Source organism: Phyllostomus hastatus, unplaced genomic scaffold (assembly GCF_019186645.2).
Source record: "Phyllostomus hastatus isolate PE091 unplaced genomic scaffold, TTU_PhHast_1.1 phas_contig_38, whole genome shotgun sequence".
In the NCBI taxonomy this organism is placed as follows: domain Eukaryota; kingdom Metazoa; phylum Chordata; class Mammalia; order Chiroptera; family Phyllostomidae; genus Phyllostomus; species Phyllostomus hastatus.
In genome coordinates this window covers 10,924,225-10,947,921 of record NW_025333869.1, presented here as the reverse complement: position 1 = coordinate 10,947,921, position 23,697 = coordinate 10,924,225, and the positions used below count along the sequence as shown (strand labels likewise).

Here is a 23,697-nt window from a genome sequence, read left to right as displayed (position 1 = left end):
TAAATTCTGGGACCCTGTGGGTTTCCTGTGAGGCTGGGAGTTTCTCCCACTGTTGTCGCCACCCCCGACAGGTGTTTTCATTCAGTGGTTTGAGGCTTTATTTCTCCGTGTTGGGACTGTGGGTTTGGAGGTCTGTCTTGCTCCCAGGTGTTCTTCCTGGTTTATTCAAACATGAATGTGGGACTGCCCGCTTCTCCAGCCACTGCTGCCTTGCTGATCTGCCAGCTGATGCCTTGCCTGTCCTGGTTGGTCCTCCACCACTGCTGTGCCGGGAGTCCTTGCCACCCAGCTGCCCATCTCTTCCCCTCCTACCAGTTTGGATGGATGTTTCCCCTTTAACTCCTTGGTTGTTGGACTTCCATACAGTTCAATTTTCTGTCAATTCTGGTGGTTCTTTAAATTGTTGTTATCCTCCTCTTAGTTGTGCAAGGAGGCACAGTGTGTCTACCTATGCCTCCATCTTGGTCAGAAGTTTCTGGGCCAAAAAATCGCTTTGTGGTTTTCAGCATATAGGTCCTTTACCATCCTTTAAGTTTATTCCTAGGTATTTCATTCTTTTGGTTGCAATTGCAAAAGGATTTTTTTTTTTCATTTCTATTTCTGAAGTTGCATTGTTAGTATATAGGAAAGCAGTGGATTTTTGTACATTGGCTGTGTATCTTGTTTTTTGTTGTATTTATTGTTTCTAATAGTTTTTTTAATGGAGTCTTTAGGTTTTTCTGTAAACAGATTCATGTCATCTGAAAAAAGTGACACTTTTATTCCTTCCCAATTTGGATGCCTTTTTATTTCTTTTTTTCCCCTGATTTCTCTGGCTAGGACTTTGAGATCTATGTTGAATAAGTGGTGAGAGTGGGTGTCCTTTTGATAACTTCTTTTGTTAATTTTTAGAACTCACAGATTCTCTAAGAGCTCGTAATTTTCACGAAATGGTACAGATTATGGGAGAGTTATGATAGTTAATTTTATGACTTATTTTAAAGACAATATTCACTATTTACATATTGTCATTAACAGTCATCAAAAATAATTGTAAATGTTTGGGTATTTTTTTTTAATTCTTACATGAGGACATGCTTTTTGATTTTAGAGAGAAAGGAAGGAAGGGACAAAGAGAGGGAGAGAAACATTGATTTTCTTCTTTTGGTTGGGGACTCCCACCAGACTGGAGACCAAACCTGCAATCCAGGCATGTGCTGAGACCAGGAATTGAACCGGCTACCTTTTGGTTTGTGGGAGGACATCCAACCAACTAAGCTATACTTGCCAGAGTTGTTTGGAAATTTTACTAAATTATAGTTACAATGTGTATCAATTTTTGTAGCCAGTATTTTAAAGGCGATGAATTCTTTAAAAATAGAACAAAATGATGTGCTTGGAGATCTCCAGTAGTATTTTTTTTAAGATTTTATCTATTTATTTTTAGATAGGGAAGGGAGGGAGAAAGAGAGAGAGAAACACCAATGTGCAGTTGCTGGGGGTCATGGTCTGCAACCCAGGCACGTACCCTGACTGGGAATCGAACCTGTGACACTTTGGTTCGCAGCCTGCGCTCAATCTACTGAGCTATGCCAGCCAGGGCTTCCAGTAGTATTTTTGGAAGAGAAAGCCAATTAGATTAGGGGCTTAAAGAGATCAGATGATTAGTGAGTGGGATTCAACTCAGGATGGGCCTAGTGGGTCCCTAAACCAAGTTCATGTGGAGAACTAATGAAGACATTGGATAAAGAAGATTATTCTTTAGTATCTTTTATTAAGAACCAGTGAATCTGAGCTACTCTGATATGGTGGACATTGTTATTCTTATATAATTTTTTTGTAACACTGATAACATCAGAAACATTGGAACTTGGCTATTGCTCTAGCTGTATATAGTTGCTATTGACTTAAGAAGTAGGATAGGCCCTGGCAGGTGTAGCTCATTGATTGAGCATGGGATGCGAACCAAAGGGTCCCCAGTTCAGTTCCCAGTCAGGGCACATGTCAGGGTTGCTGGCCAAGTCCCTATTGGGGGCCACATGAGAGGCAACCACACATTGATGTTTCCCTCTCACCTTCTCCCTTCCTTTCCCTCTCTCTAAAAATAAATAAATAAGATCTTAAAAAAAAAAAAGAAAAGTAGGATAGAACTGGATGGGTGGCTCAGTTGGCTGGAGTGTTGTCAAGTATCCTAGAGGGTTGCGGGTTGGATTCCCCATCAGGACATGTTCCTAGGTTGTGGGGCTGTACAGGAGACAGCCTATTGATTTCTCTCTCCCTTTGATGTTTGTATGCCTGTCTCTCTCTTTCTCAAAATCAGTGAACATATTCTTGGGTGAGGATTAATTAAAAAACAAAGGTAGCAGGATAAACGTATGTCAAATGAAGGGATAAACTCAGATCTACAGTTTACAGAGGTCAGTCATACAGTGGAGAATCAGTTTGAAGAAAGGAAGACTGAAGACACTGAAACTTTGTAGGAAGGCTGTTCCATCCTGGACAAGACTAGGATAGTGGCAGATAATTAGAGCCTAGAATGGTCAGGACTTGGCAGATAGTTATGGGTGAGAGAAGGAATGGTATTGGCAAGAATGACTCCCAGGTTTCTGATTCAGAAACCTGGTAGGGTAGATGTGTGTTGAATGAGATGAAAAATGTGGAGGGAAAACTGGTTAGTGGAGTAAAATACTTTAGGTTTTATCACATGGAGTTTGAGGTGTATCTGCAGCAACGACATAGAGATTTCTACTTGGTAACTGCATATGAGAGGGACCCCCCAAAACCCACAGTTTATTTCTAAAAATTGTGTATTCTTACATGTTTAAACTTTAATCACCTTCAAAGTACTCTACATTTGATGCAGTACACCTATCAAGATATTTTCTCCATTGCTCAGAAATAGTTTTGGAACTTGTTGATTTTGATGCCTTTTAGTGTTTCTGCTGTTTTTTTGTTTCACCTCTTCTACATTGGCAAAACGTTTCCCTTTGAGGACTTTTTTCTTGGAGGGGGAACAAAAAATGTTGCTTGGGATGAGGTCAGATGAATAGGGAAGGAGTGGTATGGGGGTCTTGCTGTTTTTTGGTCAAAAACTGCTGAATACTCAGTGTGGTGTGGGCAGGTGCATTTGTGAGTCACCCATCATGAAGTGGGCAAGCTGTTGAAATAGCTTTCAAATAAACTTCACTGAAGCAGATAGCAGCATCTCACAACAATGCCAGCTGGTGCACTGATACAGATGGGTTCCTAGAACACTCACCTAGTAAGGGAAACCTGTACTGCAAGGGGCCCACCCTCAAGAAGGTAATTCCGTTTTTTGGGGCGGTCGTCCCCCTTGTGTATGGGTCTGGAGTTTGACAAAAGTTTGGTTGAAGGTAGATGTTTGGGAGTGATTACAGTATAGCTTGTACATTCCAACAGTGAGAATTGGGTGTCTCTCTTAAGTGAATTTTACTTACAAGTGACAAATTCAACTCAAATTAGCTTAAAAGGGGAAAAATGCTCCCCCTTACTGTTTTTGAAAAGCCTAGAAATAGACATGGCTGGATATAAGTGCTTTTGGAGGACTGATAGCCTTCCCACAACCTTGGGAGCAGGTAAACCAAACCACATACGAGTATTTTGGTTCCTAACCCTTTTTGTTGTTGTTAATCCTCACTTGAGGATGTTTTTTATTGGGGGGTAAGAGAGATCGAGAGAGATTGAGAGAGAGACAGAGATTGGTCGGTTGCCCCCTGTATACACCCAAACTGGGGATCCAACCTGCAACCTAGGTATGTGCCCTGACTGGGGATTGAACCCACAACCTTTTGGTGTATGGGATGATGCTCCAAGAAACTGAGCCTCCTAGCCAGGGTGGTTCTTAAACTTTTTAAATGTCATTTGTTGAGTATCTTCAGAAAAATACACAAGGATAGCAATTTTGTGTATAATTTCATGGTTATATTTTGGACTTCATATGCAGAGAGCCTAGAATAACCCTGAGAAATGTCAATTTAAGACTTATGTAGAGAAGATAAACATTAAATGATTTTACAAATAATTATCTAATTGTAGTTATATTAAGATCTACAAAAGGGAAGTACAGGGAGCTTATAAGAATATGTAATAGACCTGGTCTCTTCAGGGTAAAAGTGCTTTTGGAAGGCTTTCCTGGGAAAGTGGCCTATAGATTAGAAAGGGGAGGGAGAATGTTTCTGAAACTAGTCAGTAGTTTTTAAAGCAAGCCTTTTTTTTTGCTTTTTTAAATTTACAGAAGCAATATATCTGTTTTGGATAATTTGGTAAAGATGAAAATTACAAAGAAACAGCAGAACACTTAAGTTTTGGCTTCTGGTTTTTTATAAACTAACTATCATATGTAGCTGTGAAGTCTTGGTTATTACTTTAAATCTTCTGGATCTTCATTTCCTTATCTTAAAAAGTGAAAGGGAGTTGGTGAACTTTAAGGTCATTTTCTGCTAAAGAAAGGAAGAAAGGAAAAAAAGAAAGGGAAAAAGAAAGAAAGATCTGTGACTTTAATGCAGAGTAGTTAGTTGCTGAAATTGCAGGTTTCTTACAGTATAATGCTTTTGGTTCTAATGACATAACAGGATTTCTGACATTTGACTGGAAGTCACCGTTCCTGCCTTTTCAGTCACTGTAAGTAATGAGGGGTGTGGCTTATGTCAGTGTTTTCTTATCTCCTTTTTTGAGTACTAATTTTTTCCCCTTAGTGTTTAGGTAAATTATCTGAAGTTTTATAGGTCTCAATTTTGAATTTAAAAAATCTAGAGGAGATTTTTATGTATATGGAAATTTGTAGGTAGTTTTCTTATTAGCATTCATTTTTTTCGGTACCTGTAATGTATTTCAGGAGTGTAAGATCTCAAGTGTCTTAAATTCGTATTTAATTAAAAATATTTTAGATTTCTGGCTAAAAGGAGCTCCTGATAGGAAGTGCCAAAGTAAAGGCTGTTAAATTCTGAAGTTCTTAGAATCTTAAAATGGTCATGAAATAAAAATATTTTAACAGTAACTATTTAGAAGTATCTTAAATATATCCATTTCAGTAATCTTTCATGCAGTCAAAATGTTGGGGGGGAAATCTGCATGATGAATTTATATATTTATTTGAGTAAAGAAAAACAAGTTAATCTTCTGAAATAGTGCTTTAATCATCATCCCTACTTGTTAAATATTTTTCTTTTGTTTCTTCCAATATAAAATTTGAATTATCTCAGAATTCAGAATTATCTCTGGCCTTCTGCTTGGGCTGAGTCTGCCTTTCTGCCTCATTCACTTATACTACTTTTGCAGTAGTCTACATTACATAAATACCCAGTTCTGGGTTTGGGTTCAGAATCCTTAAAACTGTTACTGTCTCCAATAGTAGCCAGTATCACATGTAGCTGAACATTTGAAATGTGGCTAGTCTGAATAACCCATCAGATTTTGAAGAAAAAAAAGAATATAAAATATCTCTGTGCTTTAAAATATTATTACATATTGAAATGTACTGTTTTGAATATACTGGGTTAAATAAGTATATTATGAAAATTCACTTAATTGTTTTTGCCTTTTTTTGTTGTTGTTGTTTTTTAAGATTTTATTTATTTATTTTTAGAGGGAGGAGAGAGAAACATCAATGTGTAGTTGCCTCTTGCATGCCCCCCGCTGGGGACCCAGCTGGTAACCCAGGCATGTGCCCTAGACTGGAAATCCACCTGGTGACCCTTTGGTTCACAGGCTGACACTTTGGTTCATAGGCCTGTGTTCAATCTGCTGAGCTACCAGCCAGGGCTGTTTTTGCCTTTTTAATGTAGCTGCTAAAAACTTTAAAATCATGCATTATATTGGATAGTGCTGCCTTTGGACTTTCCTTCCTCTTATTCTTTGCTTATCAAACTGCTTGAAAATATGGTGTAAATCCTATGTCTTCCAAGAAGTCTTCCACAGTGGTCCACGTCTCAAAATTACCATATTTTGCTGTGTATAATGCACACTTTTTTTGCCCAAAATTTTGAGGGAAAAATAAGGATATGCATTATACATGGACATAATGATTACATACCATGGGTACGGTGGTATAATAATCCTGTGTATAATGTGCACAAAAATGTGGGTGTGCATTATAATTGGGAGTGCCTTATATACAGCAAAATATGGTAGCTCTTTTGCATCTTTAATTTGGGCAGTATTTTGGTGTGTCTTGTATCATTTATTAATATATTAGATTTCTTTACTATAAGCCCTATTAGGTTTTAACCTAATGAAACTCCAATTAGTTTCCCTGAATGTATAGTACCATAGAACCTTGTTCTGTTTCTTCTGTTTATAGAAGTCACACATATTTGGGGTTGAAACTTCAAGGAATACAGATATGGAGTAGAAAGTGAAAGTCTTTCTGTAACCCTACTCCAACCCCCACAGATTATAACAGAAGTGTAGAGATAAATGTAAGCTTTCTTTTCCATGGCTTTCCTTTCTTCTTTCTCATAACCTCTTGCCCTTTCCAAAAATGGGGCCATACTATGCATCCTTTTCTTTAACTTTGTTTTCACTGAATATCCAGGCAAACTTTATGTCAGTAAATGTCGCTTTCCTCATTCTTTTTAGTAGCCAAGTAGTATTCTGTTTTATCAATATGCTTTAATTTTATTTACCAATCCCCTATTGATGAATATTTAAATTGCTTCTATTTTTTGAATTATAAACAATACTGTGGTACATGTACATATCCTGTGAGACTATTTTTATTTCATAGGATGAATTCTTAATTTTTTAAAAGATTTTCTTCCTCTAATTTTTTAGAGGGGATTGGGAGGGAGGAAAAGAGGGAGAGAAATATTGTTGTGTGAGAGTGAACATCAATTGGTTACCTCTATCACATCCCCAAATGGGGATCTGGCCCATAACCCATAACTGGGAATCGAACAGTGACCTTTTGGTTCGCAGGCCAGCATTTAGTCCACTGATCCACACCAGCCAGGGCAGGATGAATTCTTAGACATATATTTACTGTAAGAGAAGCCATGCAGATTTGATATAGTACCAGACTGCTCTGAAAAATCTTTGCAACTATTCACATTCCAAGCAACAGTATTTTACTGTGTTCTCCCCCAACTCACCAACACATGGTAACATCAGTCTGTTTTAATCTTTGCTGGTCTGCCAGCTGAAAAAACAGTATTATAGTTTTAATCTGTGTTCTTTGATTCTGAGTAAGGTTGAGCAAGGTTTTATGTTTGTTGGCTCTCTGTATTTCTCTGTCCTTTGTTCATTTTTGTAATTATTAACTCTTTCTTTGGCATGTTGCATTTAAGAAAAATTTGTCTTTAATCCTCGCCCTAGGACATATTTTTTTCATTGCTTTTGAGGGAGAGGGAGCGGAGAGAGACAGACAGACAGATACATTGATATGAGAAAGAAACATAAATCGATTCGTTTCCTTTTCGCATGCGCCCCAACTGGGGATTGAACCTGCAACCTTTTGATCTTCAACCAACTGAGCCATACTGGCTAGCGCAGCATGTTGCATAGTTTAAATTTGTCATTTATTTTGTATTTTTGTTCATGGTATGTAAAAATTTCCTTGCTGTTGAAAGAATATTAAAAAACAAAAAAATTAGAAGTTTAAATTATCTTACATTCTCATCTTACTTTATAAGCTCTTTGGTAGCTGAATTTTGCCTTAAAATATTTTATTTTGTCAACTAACTCAGGGCTTTGCAAAAGAGTATCATCAGATGTCTGTATGTGTTGATGGTGAAGGGATATAGAATACACACCACTATGGTACAAAAATTATTTTCAACTGAAGGTAGTTGAGAATAGGCTTTTTTTTTTTTTTTCCAGGACTACCTTATCTTCCTAAAAGCAGAGACTTTCAGAATCAGTTGTCATAAATTTGCTCCCCAAAGTTTTGAGACCAGGGAAATTCCACTCTTATTAGTAGAGAGATGCGAAGAAAACTGGGTACCACTTATAAACTGGCATTGTCACAAAAAGATAATATTTTCCATGTATTCACTTAGGGATCCATTTATCTTTTCTAAAAGTTGTTTTCCTTTAACTGCCCTTCTTCCCCTCCCTTTCTCCTGTTAAAATGTAATATAAGTCTCAAATTCTAACTGCCTTCTTGAGGCATATTTTTCTGTAAACTCTGTGTTTTCTCTTGCTAATCTATTTTTTTGTCCATTTAATTTTCAGGCCCCCCAGATTAAGAATCTAAGAGGGTAGGGGAGAAGTTTTGCCTCCCTGACAATGGCCAGATTGATTGTTTCTGGGTGTTAGGATAAGGGATAACTGACAAGTGAAGTTTCTCTGTCTAAAAACAAATTTAAGTATTATTGTATTTTAAATATAAAGGGCATAAGTCAAATTTCTTTAAGCTACATTTTTCAAGATGTGTTTCTCAAAATTTAAACTGTGTTAAATGAAGTAAAATGTACTATTAGACACGCCCATGTTTCTGAATATATTCCTACACTTATGCTATTTTGTTCAGTGGCATAATTACTCTGATTGTATTGACTAAGTCTTTATTCTTCCTAAAGTTATTCATTATTTCTGTTCTTTCTTTCCATCTTATTAATTTGCATAAAAGATAGTTTGTGGTTTGTGACAGGTTCCACTGGTCACATCAATGAGAAGAAACAACAGAAAAAAGTTAGTGAACTCTTTATACAAAGAAGATGCTGATATCTTTAAAGGATAAAGGAATCTTTATATAATTACTGTGGCTTTCTCTTACCTGGATTTCAAATAACTTAAAAGATTCATTATACCTTGAATTCTTTATATGTTGAGTCATCCATTTATATATTTATTACATTACATACTTTACTAGTTACTGTTTATTAGGTTTATGACCTTTCACCAAAGTAATTAATCTTTCTAAGCCTTATTTCCTCATACATTCAATGAGGATAGTAGTAATAGCCCTCTCTCACAGGGTTACTGTAAAGACTAAGTGAATGAGTGCAGTTGAGCACTGAATCTTGCCACAGTGACACTGTTCTTGCCACATAGGAATGCTTAATGTTAATAAAGGTGAATATTTGTGTGAGAGAAGTTGAGGTCACTTTTATCTTCAAAAGTATATCTGAATGGCTGCATATATAGGGTCCTAGAAAATTAGGTCTGATCCCTGTATCTTTTGAAAGTGTTATTTTTGTTCACATTAACATTTGAATTTGCAAAGTACTTCTATATTCCAGTAGTACTGGAATATTGACATAGGAGTTTTTGTTGCGAAACTTCCTTTGTATTTGTACCTCAAGAATCTGAGGCCAAAGAGGGTTAATTGTTCCACCAAGGTCAAACAAGTTAAGAGCAAAAAGTCAGTAGAATCAGACTTTTCCTAGTTATCTGAGAATGGGGACTAGGACCTCATAAAGTGAAGTCAAGACTTCATATTCTAAAGAAAGCCCAAGCACTTAGTGGCCCAAATCCTCTCCAGGGCTTATTAAGATGTGACAGAAACCAGCCAAGAAGATGGAGAGGAGGGATATTGTACACAGTGTCACCACTTCGTCTTCATTGAGCACTGTAGTTCTTGCTCCATTCTTCCTCCCTTGGGGTGGCCTTTCCTTAGAAGCTTAGTGAGGGGATGTCTGAGAGAATCAGTCCTGAAGGTTAGGACTACTAGCAAAAAAATGCAGTGGAACATTTCATTACCTAGATGATGGTCATTGTGCAGCTGATTGGTTTATTTGTGCTTATTTGAGCAAAGGAGAAAGAAAATTGGAGAGAAATCTCAATATGGATAGAGGGGGTGGCAGTGGAACTGTCTGTATTTGTTTTGAATTTCTGTTTAGATGGTTAATGCAGAAGGTAACCAGGTTTCGGCCATCTTGACATGGCTGGCTGTGCTGGAGAAGGGAGCAAAAGTAGTTAGAAGCAGTTGAGCTGGAGCAGATCTTTAAGTAGGGAAATGTGCTTCTCACTCCAGGAAAAAAGCCATCATTTGGCTGCCTGTGATATAGATAGTATAGTCAATATTAGAGAAGTGGTGACAACCACAGAGGACTACAAAAGTGTTCAGATACTGAGACATTGTATTCTCACTCCCCTCCCCAGTCAGACCACTCTCCTTTTTGGATGATGGGCCAAGGTTGAGTTTTGAGAGGAAGGGAATGATTGTAAGATTAAAGATTAAACATTTATATAGTAGTAAGTTGAACTGGACTTTCTAATAACTAAAAGCTACTGGAAAGTCATAGGAATTGTTTCAGATGTCATTCAGGGGTAGAAAAGGGAAATTGGACCAACCATAGTTGTGGGTAGAAACTGGAGAAAAATAACCTTTTTCATGTTTGTACCAATTTTGGATCTTTATTGAAGTTACATAAATATCAGCTTAAGTTCCTGTTAAAATCTCTCTGACACCAGACCTCATTCTCTTCTCTATATAAAACTATTAGAATATTATATAGTCCTTACTATATGTTGTTGATTGGATCTGCAGTTTTAAGCAGAACGACATATGACTATTTTAGCATGGACTAGATGATGTAAACAAGAGTTGTTTTCCTCTCTTTTAGTTGAATTTATGGGGGTGACACTGGTTAACAAAATTATACAGGTTTCTTATAACAGCTCATCAACTTTATAATGATAGTACCTTGAACAAAATGACATTATTTGAAGGACCTGATTCTGTACAGGAACACTTGATCTTAATAGTTCTGTCTCCAAATGTATTATAATTCTGCTTATTATAATTTTAGCATTAGGCATATTTTATTCTAACTTCCAAATTTCTAAACTGTCTGATAACCTTTTTGGTTGGAAATTAAAGAAAATACCATATTTCTTAGTTGTTTTAAAAAAGATTTTATGTATTTATTTTTAGGGAGAGAGGAAGGAAGAGAAAAAAGAGAGGGAGAGAAATGTGAATGTGAGAGAGAAGCATTGATTGGTTGCCTTTCAAACAATTATTTTTTTTAATATTTTATTTATTTATTTTTTAGAGAGGGAAGGGAGAGAGAGAGAGAGAGAGAGAGAGGGAGAGAGAGAGGGAGAGAGAGAGAGAGAAACATCAATGTGCAGTTGCTGGGGGTTATGGCCTGCAACCCAGGCATGTACCCTGGCTGGGAATCGAACCTGGGACATTTTGGTTCCCAGCTGCGCTCAATCCACTGAGCTATGCCAGCCAGGGAATTAACTTTATTTTTAATATTTAAAATTTGTTAGAAACTTTTCATGGGTAACTTTAGATTGATACTCTGTGACTTGCCTAATGTTTCCTTTGCATTATAGAAAAAAGAATATTAAAAATGTCAGTGGAATACAGTTGTATTTTAAGTGTTTATTAATAACCCTATATAAATATTTTAAAAATTAGTGTTCAGTTACATATCTCATTTCTGATACATTTGAGTTTAATTGTTGATGATGATCACACAGACAAGCCTTACAGCTTTACCATGGCTATTATTATTAAAGTTGTTGAAATTGAGTAGATATTTGCATTACATAATTATGTTATTTGTATTGGTTCTTAAAATACATTTAAAATCTACCCTGTGAGAGAACAGGAAGAAAAAAAGATTAAAAATACTGCTATATTAATTGAAAATGAAAATGAATAAACCTATCTGTGGGGCAGTTTTTGGAACCAAACAGGCTGAGAAATGAAACTGATTTTTACTCATCAATGATGCTGAGACAGTTGTCTGGAATATTATTAAATTATATTGTTCCATAAAAAATATTCAAACATAATTTGTTATGTCATGTTGATATTAAAAATAATCTCTTTCTGCCCTGGTTGGTGTCGCTCAGTGGATTGAGTGCTGCCTTGTGAACCAACGGGTCACCAGTTCAATTCCCAGTCCAGTGCACATGTCTTGGGTTGCAGGCCAGGTCCCCAGTAGGGGGCGTGCAATAGGCAACCACACATTGATGTTTCTCTCCTCTTTCTCCCTCCCTTCCCCCTTTAAAAATAAATAAATAAATAAATAAATAAAATCTTTACAAGAAATAAATAAACATAATCTCTTTGTAGGTTTCTCTTGAAAAAAAAAACAAAAGCCTTTTTGCCTCTTGATTATAAAAGTTAATGTTTACTTTTAAAACACAGAAAAAAAAACAAGGAAAATAGTAAAAATTTCTCACATTCATTCTACTCAAAGATAACAACTATAAAATTTTTGGTATACACATTGTAACTTAAAAAAAACTACTTAATGTTTCTATCCTAATTTAAGACTTGGAGGAAATTAGGTGTGTCAAATTGACATTCTGTTAATGCATTGAACCTGAATGTCTGAACCTAAAATTTAAGAACTTAGAATTAAGGGAACAAGGAGGGGAGTTATCTAAATATAAATAGAAACAAGGAACTCACAAGTATAGGTAGTGTGCTGCAACGAAGGGCAAGTTTTTTGCTAATACCACAAGGATGTTTGGCCCAGTGAGTAGAGTTTGGTGGTAATCCTTGCTACAAGTGACAACATAAAAATAAAAATAAATGAATAGAAATAGAAAGTTTTTGAAATTTGGTTAGTTATGTGATCATCATTTTTTCCCGCTGTATATTCTCCCTCCCTATTTCATCTATGAATCTTTTAAGCTTTAAAAACAGTTGAAGATGTTTCAGATTTATGTGTTTTTCCGTAATAACAGACAAAAACAGAATAAGATGTGGGGAGACTAGAACCTAAACTTAGGGAAGTCGAAAGCCATATGGAAATAGAAAATTCAAAACCTCTAACAGAATGAAGCTAGAAAGAATGGAATGTAAACACTGAAACTGTACATCTGCTAGGCAGCTGTGCATTCTTTATTCATAGGTTCTGTTGCAGAAATAGCAAAAGAAACTTTGAAAGGAAACATAAATAGACTGAGCATATATTCTTACCACTAACTGTGATATGTACATCTTTAGTTATACAATATGCATAATGAATTATTCTTATTTTAGGAATTATAAAAATTCTTTTCTAAAAATAATAGACCACTTTTGGGAGTTAAATTTGTATTTCCTTTTTTTATCTTTAGTGCTGAATCGACATTTTATTGAATTTCACATCGGGATTTTCAGTTATACTAAAAGAATGTGATGTTACAATTTGTTGTTACTTTCCTTTTTGTTGGTATTCAAGGATATGTGGCACTTTAACCTTTGCCCTTTAAAAATCAAGTGTTCTGAATTTGTTCAAACAGAATATTTAAATTTTAAAATGACCAGGCATTTTAAAACAGTTGGAATTTAAAAAGGGAAAGCATGAAAGTTATTTTATTAGTTTTAGGATGCTTTTGTAATTACTGACATTCGTACTGTACTACTCTATAGTTTACAAAGCACTTTTGTATCCATTATCTCCTGTGATTTTTGTCTCCCTAGCATTTTTTTATCTCTTAAGTTGAAAATTAAGATAGAGAGTACTGTCAATTCAGTCAGTGATTATAGAATATTCTTCAGTTTTTCCTTTTGATTAAGGTGATACCTATTCATCATTTAGAAAACATGGAAAAGTAGAACAAAAGGAAAAACATCCCCAGCATCTCATAATGACTGTTAATATTTAGTATAATTTTTTTCCATTGTCTTTTTCTGTTTTGCATAGTTTTCCCAAAGATATGCAATATTTATGTTCTTTGAAAATTCACCTCTTAAGCATTTCTAATAAAAAACTGTTCTTAACCATTTTTTGACACTGTTTCAGTCATTTCTTTTTTTACTTGAGGTAAAATATTTTATCCTAGGATCATTATTTTATATATGTCTGTGTGGAAAGTATCCGGCCATATAATATGAAAAATAGAGACATTAATTGAAGAAAATACAAACAACATTGTACATAGGACAATGATGCCTTAGTCCCCTTCAAAATAGGTACCTTGGAACCTCACACAGGTCTCCCAGTTGCCATCAGCTGCTCCATAGTATTTTCTTGAAGGTCTGACATCTCTTCCCCTTTGAAGGTGATTTTAGTTTTGAGAAAAGCCAGAGGTTGCAGGGCACTAAATCTGGGGTCTAGGGAGTCTGAATCACCTGGGTGATTTGATGTTTCACCAAAAAAATCTCTTCAGGATATCTCTGCAGGATACGTGATGTGTGAGTGGATGTGTTGTCATGATGAAGCTGCCAATCACCAGTTGCCCATAGCTGCAGCCTTCTGAACCATCCCAGTAGTTTCTGAAGGGGAATGTTCAAGTTTAACACAAAATTTGACACAGTTTGTTAGTTCGTTGCTCTACTTACTCAGTCATTTTGAATGAGAGGGCTACACAGTACACATGCTCACTCAACAGTGTCTACCGACAGACGTCCCACTGACTAGTACAGTGCAGTCATCATTGTCCACATACGTGCATTCCAGTCTATTCTCCTTAGCTGCCAGGTTACATCGATGTCGCGCAAACTGTTGTTATATTAACTGGTTGGACTTTTTCTGGACAGACTGCCTACCTCTCTCTCTCTCTCTCCATCCATCCATCCATCCATCCATCCATCCACATACATAGACACACATTTAAGAGCATGGGCTCTGCTTGCATTTAAATCCCAATTCTGCTTCTTCTTAGCTGTGAGGCTAGCATTTTAGTAATTGATGTCTCTGTATTTCCTAATCTCTAAAATGGGAATAATGGTTCCTATCTCCCCATAGAGAAGTTGTATTCATATATATCTTAGAACCATATCTGAGTCAAAACACTGTGTAAGTTATCTAAAATTTTTGATCAGGGACTATAATCATACTATAGACAAAAAAATAGTAAGGATATAGAAAGTTGAACAACACAATGAAAAAGTTAATATAATGTATATAGAAAAACAATGTAATTAATGTCAATAAATGTATATAGAATAACGTACACCTAATAAGGATAGACATATAACACATAAAACAAGCCTCAACAGATATTAAAGGATTGAAATTATTCACAATGTTCTGTGACCATAATGGCATTAAGTTAGAAATCAATAACAAAAGATAAAAACGGTTTGCAATTAAGCAGTACACATTTTATTTTATTATTTTATTTTATTTTATTTTATTTTATTTTATTATTTTTAAAAATTATTTTATTGTTGTTCAATTACAGTTGTCTGCATTTTCCCCCCACCACTACCCCCACCTCAGCCAAACCCGCCTCCCTCCTTTGCTTCTACCCTCCCCCTTGGTTTTGTCCAGGTGTGTCTTTTGTCTTTTGTTGGTTGTGTTTCGGTTGAAGGTGAGATCATACGGTATTTGTCCCTCACCTCCTGGCTTATTTCACTTAGCATAATGCTCTCCAGTTCCATCCATGCTGTTGCAAAATGTAGGAGCTCCTTCTTTCTCTCTGCTGCGTAGTATTCCATTGTGTAAATAGACAGTGCACTTCTAAATAACCCATGGGTCAAATAAGTTACAAAGGAATTAGAAATTATTTTGGATTCAATAATAATGAAAATATATGTCATGTTAAAATTTGGGATACAGTTAATTCTATAAAGGAAGTGTTATGGTTTTAAATATATATATTAGAAAAGTAGAAAGGGCAAAAATCAGCAATTTAAATGTTCAGTGTATGAAAATAAAATGATTGGGATTTCTTCCATCTCAATTTTGATTGGTTGGAGTGTGTGGAAATTTTAGTTTTTTAAAAACAGATTTTATCTATTTATTTTTAGAGAAAAGGGAAGGAAGGGATATAGAGGAGAGAAACATCAATATGAGAAATAAAGATTGATTGGTTCCCTCTTGTAAGCACCCCACTGGGACCGAATCTGCAGCCCAGGCATGTGCCATGACCAGGAATCATACTGGCTATTGTTTCCTTTGCAGGATGATGCCCAACTGAGGCATACCAGGAAGGGTGGGAAATTTTAGTTTTGTGTTTTTATACCAAATTCCTTTTTTTTTAATAGGAGGAAAGGCATTGATGATGCAAATAGGTTTACTTTGTCATCTTATTTAATGTTTGAACTCCCTTTTCCCCTTGATTCCTAGTTTACTTGATTTCTAGAAGGCTTTATTTCAGTACCCTTTATGAAAACCTCCCATTTTCTTGGCCCTTTGATAGAACCCTGAACTTGTCTAAGCAGAAAGAAACAGGCTTTCTGCGGAAGCAGTGACAGGAATTCTGAGATGATCAGTTTTAGTTTCAGTAATAATTTCAAAGTCTTTAAGGCTTGGAAAGTATCATTCAAGTTGATAAGTTTGTAATGACCTCCTGTTATGGAGTAGAGTCTGACCAGACTTGGCTATATAATAATGAAAAAAACAGCCCTGAGTTCTTTTATGGCATTTGTTCTCTAATGAGGGAAACCAGCATTAAAAAAACACAAACCCTCCCAGTTATATGATTACAGTGTTATATTGGTGTTAAGAAAGAAAAGTTTGGAGGACTAGGAGAGTGGATCAAGAGACCTAAGCTTATTTAATTTAGGTTGAGAATGTAGTGAGGTATGCAAATAACTGATTAGAATAAAGTGGGGAAATAGATCAGTGGAGAATCTTAGAAGAAAGTATACTCATATTTTAAAAAGATGAGGGAATAAATCTTAAAATGTATCATTTTGGCTGCTTAAATAATCCACAGGTATGAGTAATTATCCTTAGTCCAGTTCTTACTAGTTGGATAGTGTTATTCAGGACATGCTTTAGGTCTCTCTCAGTTCTTGGTTCTATAGAATAAAAGTGCTCGTGTCTAGACTAGGTAAAGGTAAGTTTCTAGTTCCAAAGTGCTAATGCACTGAAACTTTTATTAGGATTTTAAAGAGTATTATCCTCTGGTTGTGTAAACCATATATATTATTTTTAGAAAAATTTGGAGACTATAGAAGAGGAAGACACTCTCCCCTAAATTTCATTTGTATAAGAGATGTCAATTTTACTATTAATAGTGAATATATCAGAGAGTTTGACCTTCCCACAGTTCTGGGAGGTTTTAACAAGACATTATTAATCAGGGTAGGCTAAAGTATGCTTCATTAATAAAAAAAAATTCACAACTCTCAGTGGCTTGACAGTGAAAAGTTCCTTACTTCATCTCCAGTTTGGATCAAGTAGGCAGGTCAGATTATGCCTGTCGGAGGGTCTATGATCTTAGAGCTATACCTCTGGAACACAAGACTTTCTTGGTTTCTGTAGAAGGGAAGACAACATTGGAGGGTCTTTTAACCAGCAATTATGTAACTTCACAAGTATGTTACTGGAAGTAGAGATCTGGCCATGAATGAGCTTTAAAAAGTCTTTACAACAGTAACCTTGCTTTTCCTGGCCATTGCTGAGATTGGGCCCCCGTTCCACTTGTTTTGACTAGGAATTTGTTTTTGGGTCACTCACTGGAGGACCAGAGTTAGCATTGGAATGCTCAGCCCATTAGACTCAGAGGCTTTCCTCCTAGTGAGGGGTGGTGGGATTCACATTGCTAGGTAATCAGAAGTTGATCTTTAGAGAGAAGAATGAATGAGGTGCACTACAGAAATAAGGTATTGTGTAGCTTTGAGGAGAAGAAAAATAACTCTATTGCTAGTGTTAACTGGCTTTCCATTTCTTAGTTCTAGATTTTTAATGAAGACTGCCTGTAGTTTCAGCAAATATGTAGATTTCTTGAGAATATATGTTTTCCCAACATGGCATATTCAAAAAGTGAGCATGTTTTGTGCCACAAAGAAAATCAGCAGATTTTTAGAAAGCAAAAATCAAGTTGGTTATATTTATATTTTCTTACCAGAATGCAATAGAAATTAAGAGCTATAGGATGCCTCAGCTTCCACCCCAAACACAAACATATAGAACAAACAAAAACATAAACCCAAAACAAAAATACTGATGTTCTTTTGGGAGAGGGGAAGAGACTGACCTTTTAAATAGTTTAGAAAGACAATATAACTGAAGTCACACAATTTAGGAGTTAATTATGGTGAGAGCACTACATACTAATGTAGCTAATATGTAACTTTATGAGAAATTCAAAGCAATTACATATTAGTAAACAAGAAAGATTAAAGCTGAATGAACAAGGCATTCAAGCTGACTAAAAGCAAAGAAATTAACCCAAATGAAGCAGAGTGAAAAAATTAATATAAAATCACATATTAATGAATAACCAAACAACTCTTCAGTAAGTTCAACAGCTGGCAGATTCTAGGCAAATCTGATTAAGAAGAAAGCAAGTTAGAAGTAAACATTAAAAAGGAGCTAGGTACATTGCTGTCAATATCAAGATGAAAGCCTTAGAATATTATGTATACCACTCCTAGGAATTGGGTGGAATGGATTATTTCCTAGAAAAATATAAATTACTGAATTTGTAACAAGGTATAGGAAAAAAAGCTTGATAATCGAGTAGCTGCTGAAGAAATAGAAATATTGTCAAAGCTATATGTACCTCTTAAAAGGGTCAGGTGTTTTTGTAAGACTAAAGTAATTATGGTTCCTGTGTTACACATTTCTAGAGGAAAGAAAGAAAATGCAAGAGAGAAGATGCTCTTCAAAGCTAGCAAAATTGTGCTAGAAAAAAGGATAACACAAGAAAACGCTAGGCTATTCTCATTTATCACCTAATTGTAAAATCCAGAATAAAATAACAACAAACCAAATCCAACAATATATAAAAACTGTAGGATAAAGCTAGACCAGGGAATCAAGGATGATTTGACCTTAGGAAATCTGTTAGTGCCAATTACACTATATTAATGATCAAAAGAGAAAAACAATATCATTTCAGTTGACAAAAAAGATAATAGAAAAAAATTCAGTAACTAATTCTCATACACTAAGTTTAGGGGAAGAATGAAACTTGCATAACCTGATAAAGGGTAAAACTACCTAAGGCATATTATAGTAAACCCAGTGGTTAAGTATTTTCCATGAAAAAAAGAACAATACTTGTTTTTAATGCTGTTAAACATTTAACTAGTGGTTCTTGCCAATGGAATAAGAGAGGCTGAAGGAAAAAAAAACCTGTAAATATTTGAAGGGAAAGTCAAAATTTATATACTCTGCATGTGCTCTTTGTAGGGCACATAATCTACCTAGAAAAACCAAGAGAATCAATTGACAAACTTGGAAAACTAAAAAATGTTTTTAGTAAAAAATGGTTGTATAAGTGATGAATGAAAATGCCAATAGGTTCCCTATACACCAGCTGTAGCCATTCAGTTTCAGAAGTATTTAGACTACATTATAAGAAATGCCTATTGATCCTAGCCTGCTTGGCAGTTTCCTGTCCCAGACATGCTTGAGAGAGGTCCAGAAGAAGCTTCTAGTTTCCTCTGTTTGCCTCAACACAAAAGTCAAATGTTTGAAGGACTAACACAAGGCTGATTGTTCATGACAGGCCAAATAGCTAAAACTATTGATATTTCTTCTGATGTGCATCTCACCTTGCTATGAAAATGTTTGCTTTGGGCAACATTCTTTGACAGGAGTTCTCGGGGGAGTTAGAGGCCTAGCCCTGCAAAGAATATACTAAGGAAATTAGAGAGGGATTTCCCTAAAAATAACTTTAAAAAATGTAATTCATGCTTGCAGTAAACAATTCAATATGGAAAGGCAAACCTTCTTTTCCTCTCTCTTGTTTCTCTTCTAACTTCTCAGTTCTCATTGGTAATTTTTATTCATAATGTTGCTATATTATTTATCCTTCTAAAATATTCACAAAAATATATTTCCATTTTTTGTGTGTTTTATATTAATGGTATCATGGATTCAAGCTGTGTTGCAGTGTGCCTTGTTCAATTAATGTTTTCTCTATCTTCTTCATCCCTTTTAACCTCACATTGAACTTTATTCCCTGCTAGGCTCTGTATAGTCTCTTTGCAGACCCTTTTCTCCCACTGCTCTTAACCCCTGAAGCCTTTTTATTGTGCCTTTTTTTCTGATCATTCTATTTATCTTCTTGCTCTCAAGTGTTCTCAAGTTTTTTGGACAGTCTGCGTCCCTCTTCTCAAGACTAATGTTTTTAAATGTATAAAATAAAGTATGTTGGATTACAAATGAAACCAACTATATTGAAATCCACTATTATAAAGTCATTAAATTTTTTTATATATAGCATTATGTTTTTTATTAACTCATTAAGTAACCCAGTGGTGGGTTTTAACGTCCCTTTCTTAAAAATAATGATAAGCAAAAGTAATACTTTGAGTTTTCTGCAACAAAGTAACTTGATAAAATATCCAATTTCTTTTGGTTGTAAAGTTACTGATAACTGCTAATACTAGGATGGGTTTTCCCTACTCTCATAATTAAATAATTAAGTTTAAATTTGAGGTAGAGGTTAGTGAAACCAAAGATGTAATTTTTTTCCCATCTAAGTTCATGGACCTCCTGAAATTTATGAGAACTGCTGCAAGTGAAACTTGATTTACTCTGGAGGACTGATTCTTTTGCATTCTACTCAGGTGGTGGAATTTTTTCTTCTGACCACTTCTCCTTTGAACCTGGTGATGGGTTATTCTCCTTGCCCCTCTTTGCTACTTCCACAGCACTCTCCCTCCCACATTACTTAACATCAAATAAAAAACATGACTTAGAATCTCCACATCAGACAGTAGCACCTACTACTACTGCTCCTCGCAGTTTTCCATGGAACCTTGGCGTACTCTATGTTCCTCTTACTCCATGGAGACTTTCTCCTATATTGCTCACCATCTCCAGTACTACTTTACTCTAATTCTTGATAGTCTTATCGTCCATTTGGGTGATTCTTCCACTACTTTTATGGCGCTTGGTTTCCTGACCATCTATAGTGTCCTCCACTCTCCTTCATACTGCAGATCTGTTACACAGTAATAGTATGCTTATTGTTGTACTATATTGAATTATAGTAACTGTAACCTCCTCCATAATTTCAGTTTCTAGTACCCTACTCTCTGATAATCACTTGTCACCATTCCAGCTCATGCCTTTTAGTATAAAAAGTCCTTTTTCTTTGCTGGGACTTATAATCCATTGATCCTATTACCTTTTCACTGTTTCCTACCACACACCTCCTTATATATCCTCACCCTTCTTATTCAGTCTAAATCCTGTGGTCAGTCATAATTGTTCAGTTGCAAATATTTTCAACACCCAGGTAACCTCCCTTCATTGCTTAGTTGATAAAATTCCAATGCTGCATAAGTCCAATTGTGCCTACTCTGCACTTTTTTTAAAAAAGATTTTACTTATTTAAGAAAGAGGACAAAGAAGGGAGAAAGAGAGGGAGAGAAACATCGTTGTGTGGTTGCCTCTTGTGTGCCCTATACTGGGGACCTGGTCTGCAACCCAGGCATTTGTTCTGACTGGGAATCAAACCGGCGACCCTTAGGTTTGCAGTCCGGTGCTTAATCCACTAAGCCACACCAGCAAGGGCTACTTTTTTATGGTAAAAAAAAATCACATAAATTTACCCTCAACAATTTTCGAGTGTACAGTACAGTATCATTAATTATGCACACATTGTTGTATAGATTACTTACAGAATTTTTACATCTTACCTGACTGAAACTCCATACCCATTGAACAGCTTCTGTTTTCTTCTCTGGAGCCCCAGCTTCTGTCAACCCCCATTCTACTTTCTGTTTCTATGAGTTTGATTATCTTAGATTCTGTGTGGAAGTGAAATCATGCATTATTTGTCCTCTTGTGATTGGCTTATTTCATTTAGCATAATGTCCTCAAGGTGCATTTATGTTTGTAGCAAATTACAGGATTTCCTAAAATTTTCCCCTTAGGCCCTGTTGCACCCCTTTAGGAAAGACTAGCCACTGTGAGGCCAACCTACGGTCCTGAGGAGATCTTTTATCTCCTGATTACAAAAGTCCATGTGTGCAAACAGGTGTAACTGTGCAGAGCTGAGAGAGTTAGATTTCATAATTTAAAAAAAAGATGTTCTTTATTCCTAGACAGAGAGGAAGGGAGGGAGAAAGAGAGGGAGAGAAATATCAATGTGTGGCCTCCTTCTGCACACCCTCCCACCGGTGACCTGGCCTGCAACCCAGGCATGTGCTCTCACAGAGAATTGAACCAGCGACCCCCTGGTTCGCAGACCAGCACTCAATCCACTGAGCCACACCAGCCGGGACAGATTTCCTAAATTTTTAAAGGTTGAATAATATTCCATTGTGTATTGCTTCTTGGCCTTTTGGCTAAGATCAAGTGTAGTATCTGTTCTTACCAGTTTAATATTCCATTGTGTGTATATACCACATTTTCTATGTATTTGCTTTTTAATATTTTTCAGTTACATGTGAGATACAATATTATATTAGTTTCAGGTGTACAACATAGTGATTAGATATTTGTATAACTATGAGTACAAAATGGTCACCCAGGTAAATCTAGTATGCATCTGATGCCATACATAGTTATTTCAATATTATTAACTACAGACCTGCTCATTTCACATCTCTGCCCCTCCTGCCAGTCTTGATGTGGCTTCTTCTCTATATCTTATGTTAAAGGACTTCTTTTCAGCCAAACTTCAGGTAGTTTTCAGTGATGGTTGTTGTTTAGTTTAGCTGTCATTTTTACGTTGTTGTGGGAAAAGGTGAGTGAATTGTATATCTACTCTGTCATCTTGACTGGAAGACTCTATATTCATTTGTTGGTAGAGATGTAGATTGCTTCTACTTTTTAGCTATTTTGAATAATGCTGCAGTGAACATGGGTGTGCAAATACATCTTTGAGATCTTCTTTTCAGTTCTATTGAATATATCTGCAGAAGTGAGATGGATGGATCGCATGGTAGTTCTATTTTTAACTTTTTGAGGAACTTTCATATTGTTTTCAGTAGAGGATGCACCATTTTATCAGTGTACCAACAATATAGAACTTCCTAATTTCTCCACATTTTTAAGAGGATTATTTTTCTTTTTTTTAATTGATGTTCAAGTACAGTTGTCTCCATTTTGTCCCCACCACTTCTTCCACCCCAGTCATCCCCACCTCCCACCCTTCATCCTACTCACCTTTGGCTTTGTCCATGTGTCCTTTATACATGTTCCTTGACAACCCTCCCCCCCTTTCCCCCCGTTATCCCCTCCCACCTCCCCTCTGGTGTTATTGTCAGTTTGTTCTTTATTTCAATGTCTCTGGTTATATTTTGCTTGCTTGTTTGTTTTGTTGATTAATTTCCACGTATAGGTGTGATCATATGGTATTTGTCTTTCACCTCCTGGCTTATTTCATTTAGCATAATGCTCTCCAGGTCCATCCATGCTGTTGCAAAGGGTAGGAACTCCTTCTTTCTTTCTGCTGCATAGTATCCCATCGTGTCAATGTACCGTATGATTTTGATCCATTTATTTATTTACTGATGGGCACTTAGGTTGCTTCTAGCACTTGGCTATTGTAAATTGCACTGCTATGAACATTGGGATGCATAGGTTCTTTTGAATTGATGTTTCAGGATTCTAGGGTATAGTCCCAGCAGTAGAATTGCTGGGTCAAAAGGCACTTAGTTCCATTTTTAGTTTTCGTAGGAAATTCCGTATGTTTTCTGCAGTGGCTGTGCCAGTCTGCATTCCCATCAACAGTGCACTAGGCTTCCCTTTTCTCCACAGCCTTGCCAGGACTTGGCTGTTTGTTGATTTGTTCTTGATAGCCATTCTGACTGGTGTGAAGTGGTATCTCATTGTGTTTTTAATTTGTGTCTCTCTGATAACTAGTGATGCTGAGCATCCTTTCCTGTGTCTCTGGGCCCTATTTATGTTCTTCTTTGAGAAGTATCTGTTAGGTTCTTTGCCCATTTTTTAATTGGGTGGTTTGTCTTCCTGGAGTGGAGTTGTGTGAGTTCTTCATATATTT

General features: G+C 36.0%; 1 protein-coding gene, 1 non-coding gene and 1 pseudogene across 5 annotated transcripts in view; 2 read left to right on the top strand and 1 right to left on the bottom strand.

The window, feature by feature from the left end:
- Window positions 1-23,697, top strand: part of BMPR1A (bone morphogenetic protein receptor type 1A) — a 173,194-nt gene that overhangs the window by 13,077 nt on the left and 136,420 nt on the right. The window lies entirely within an intron of this gene.
- On the bottom strand, window positions 21,624-21,752 carry LOC123821247. Its single transcript, XR_006786095.1, has one exon. It is a non-coding gene; the product is annotated as a small nucleolar RNA SNORA64/SNORA10 family (small nucleolar RNA).
- On the top strand, window positions 22,017-22,126 carry LOC123821207 (annotated as a pseudogene).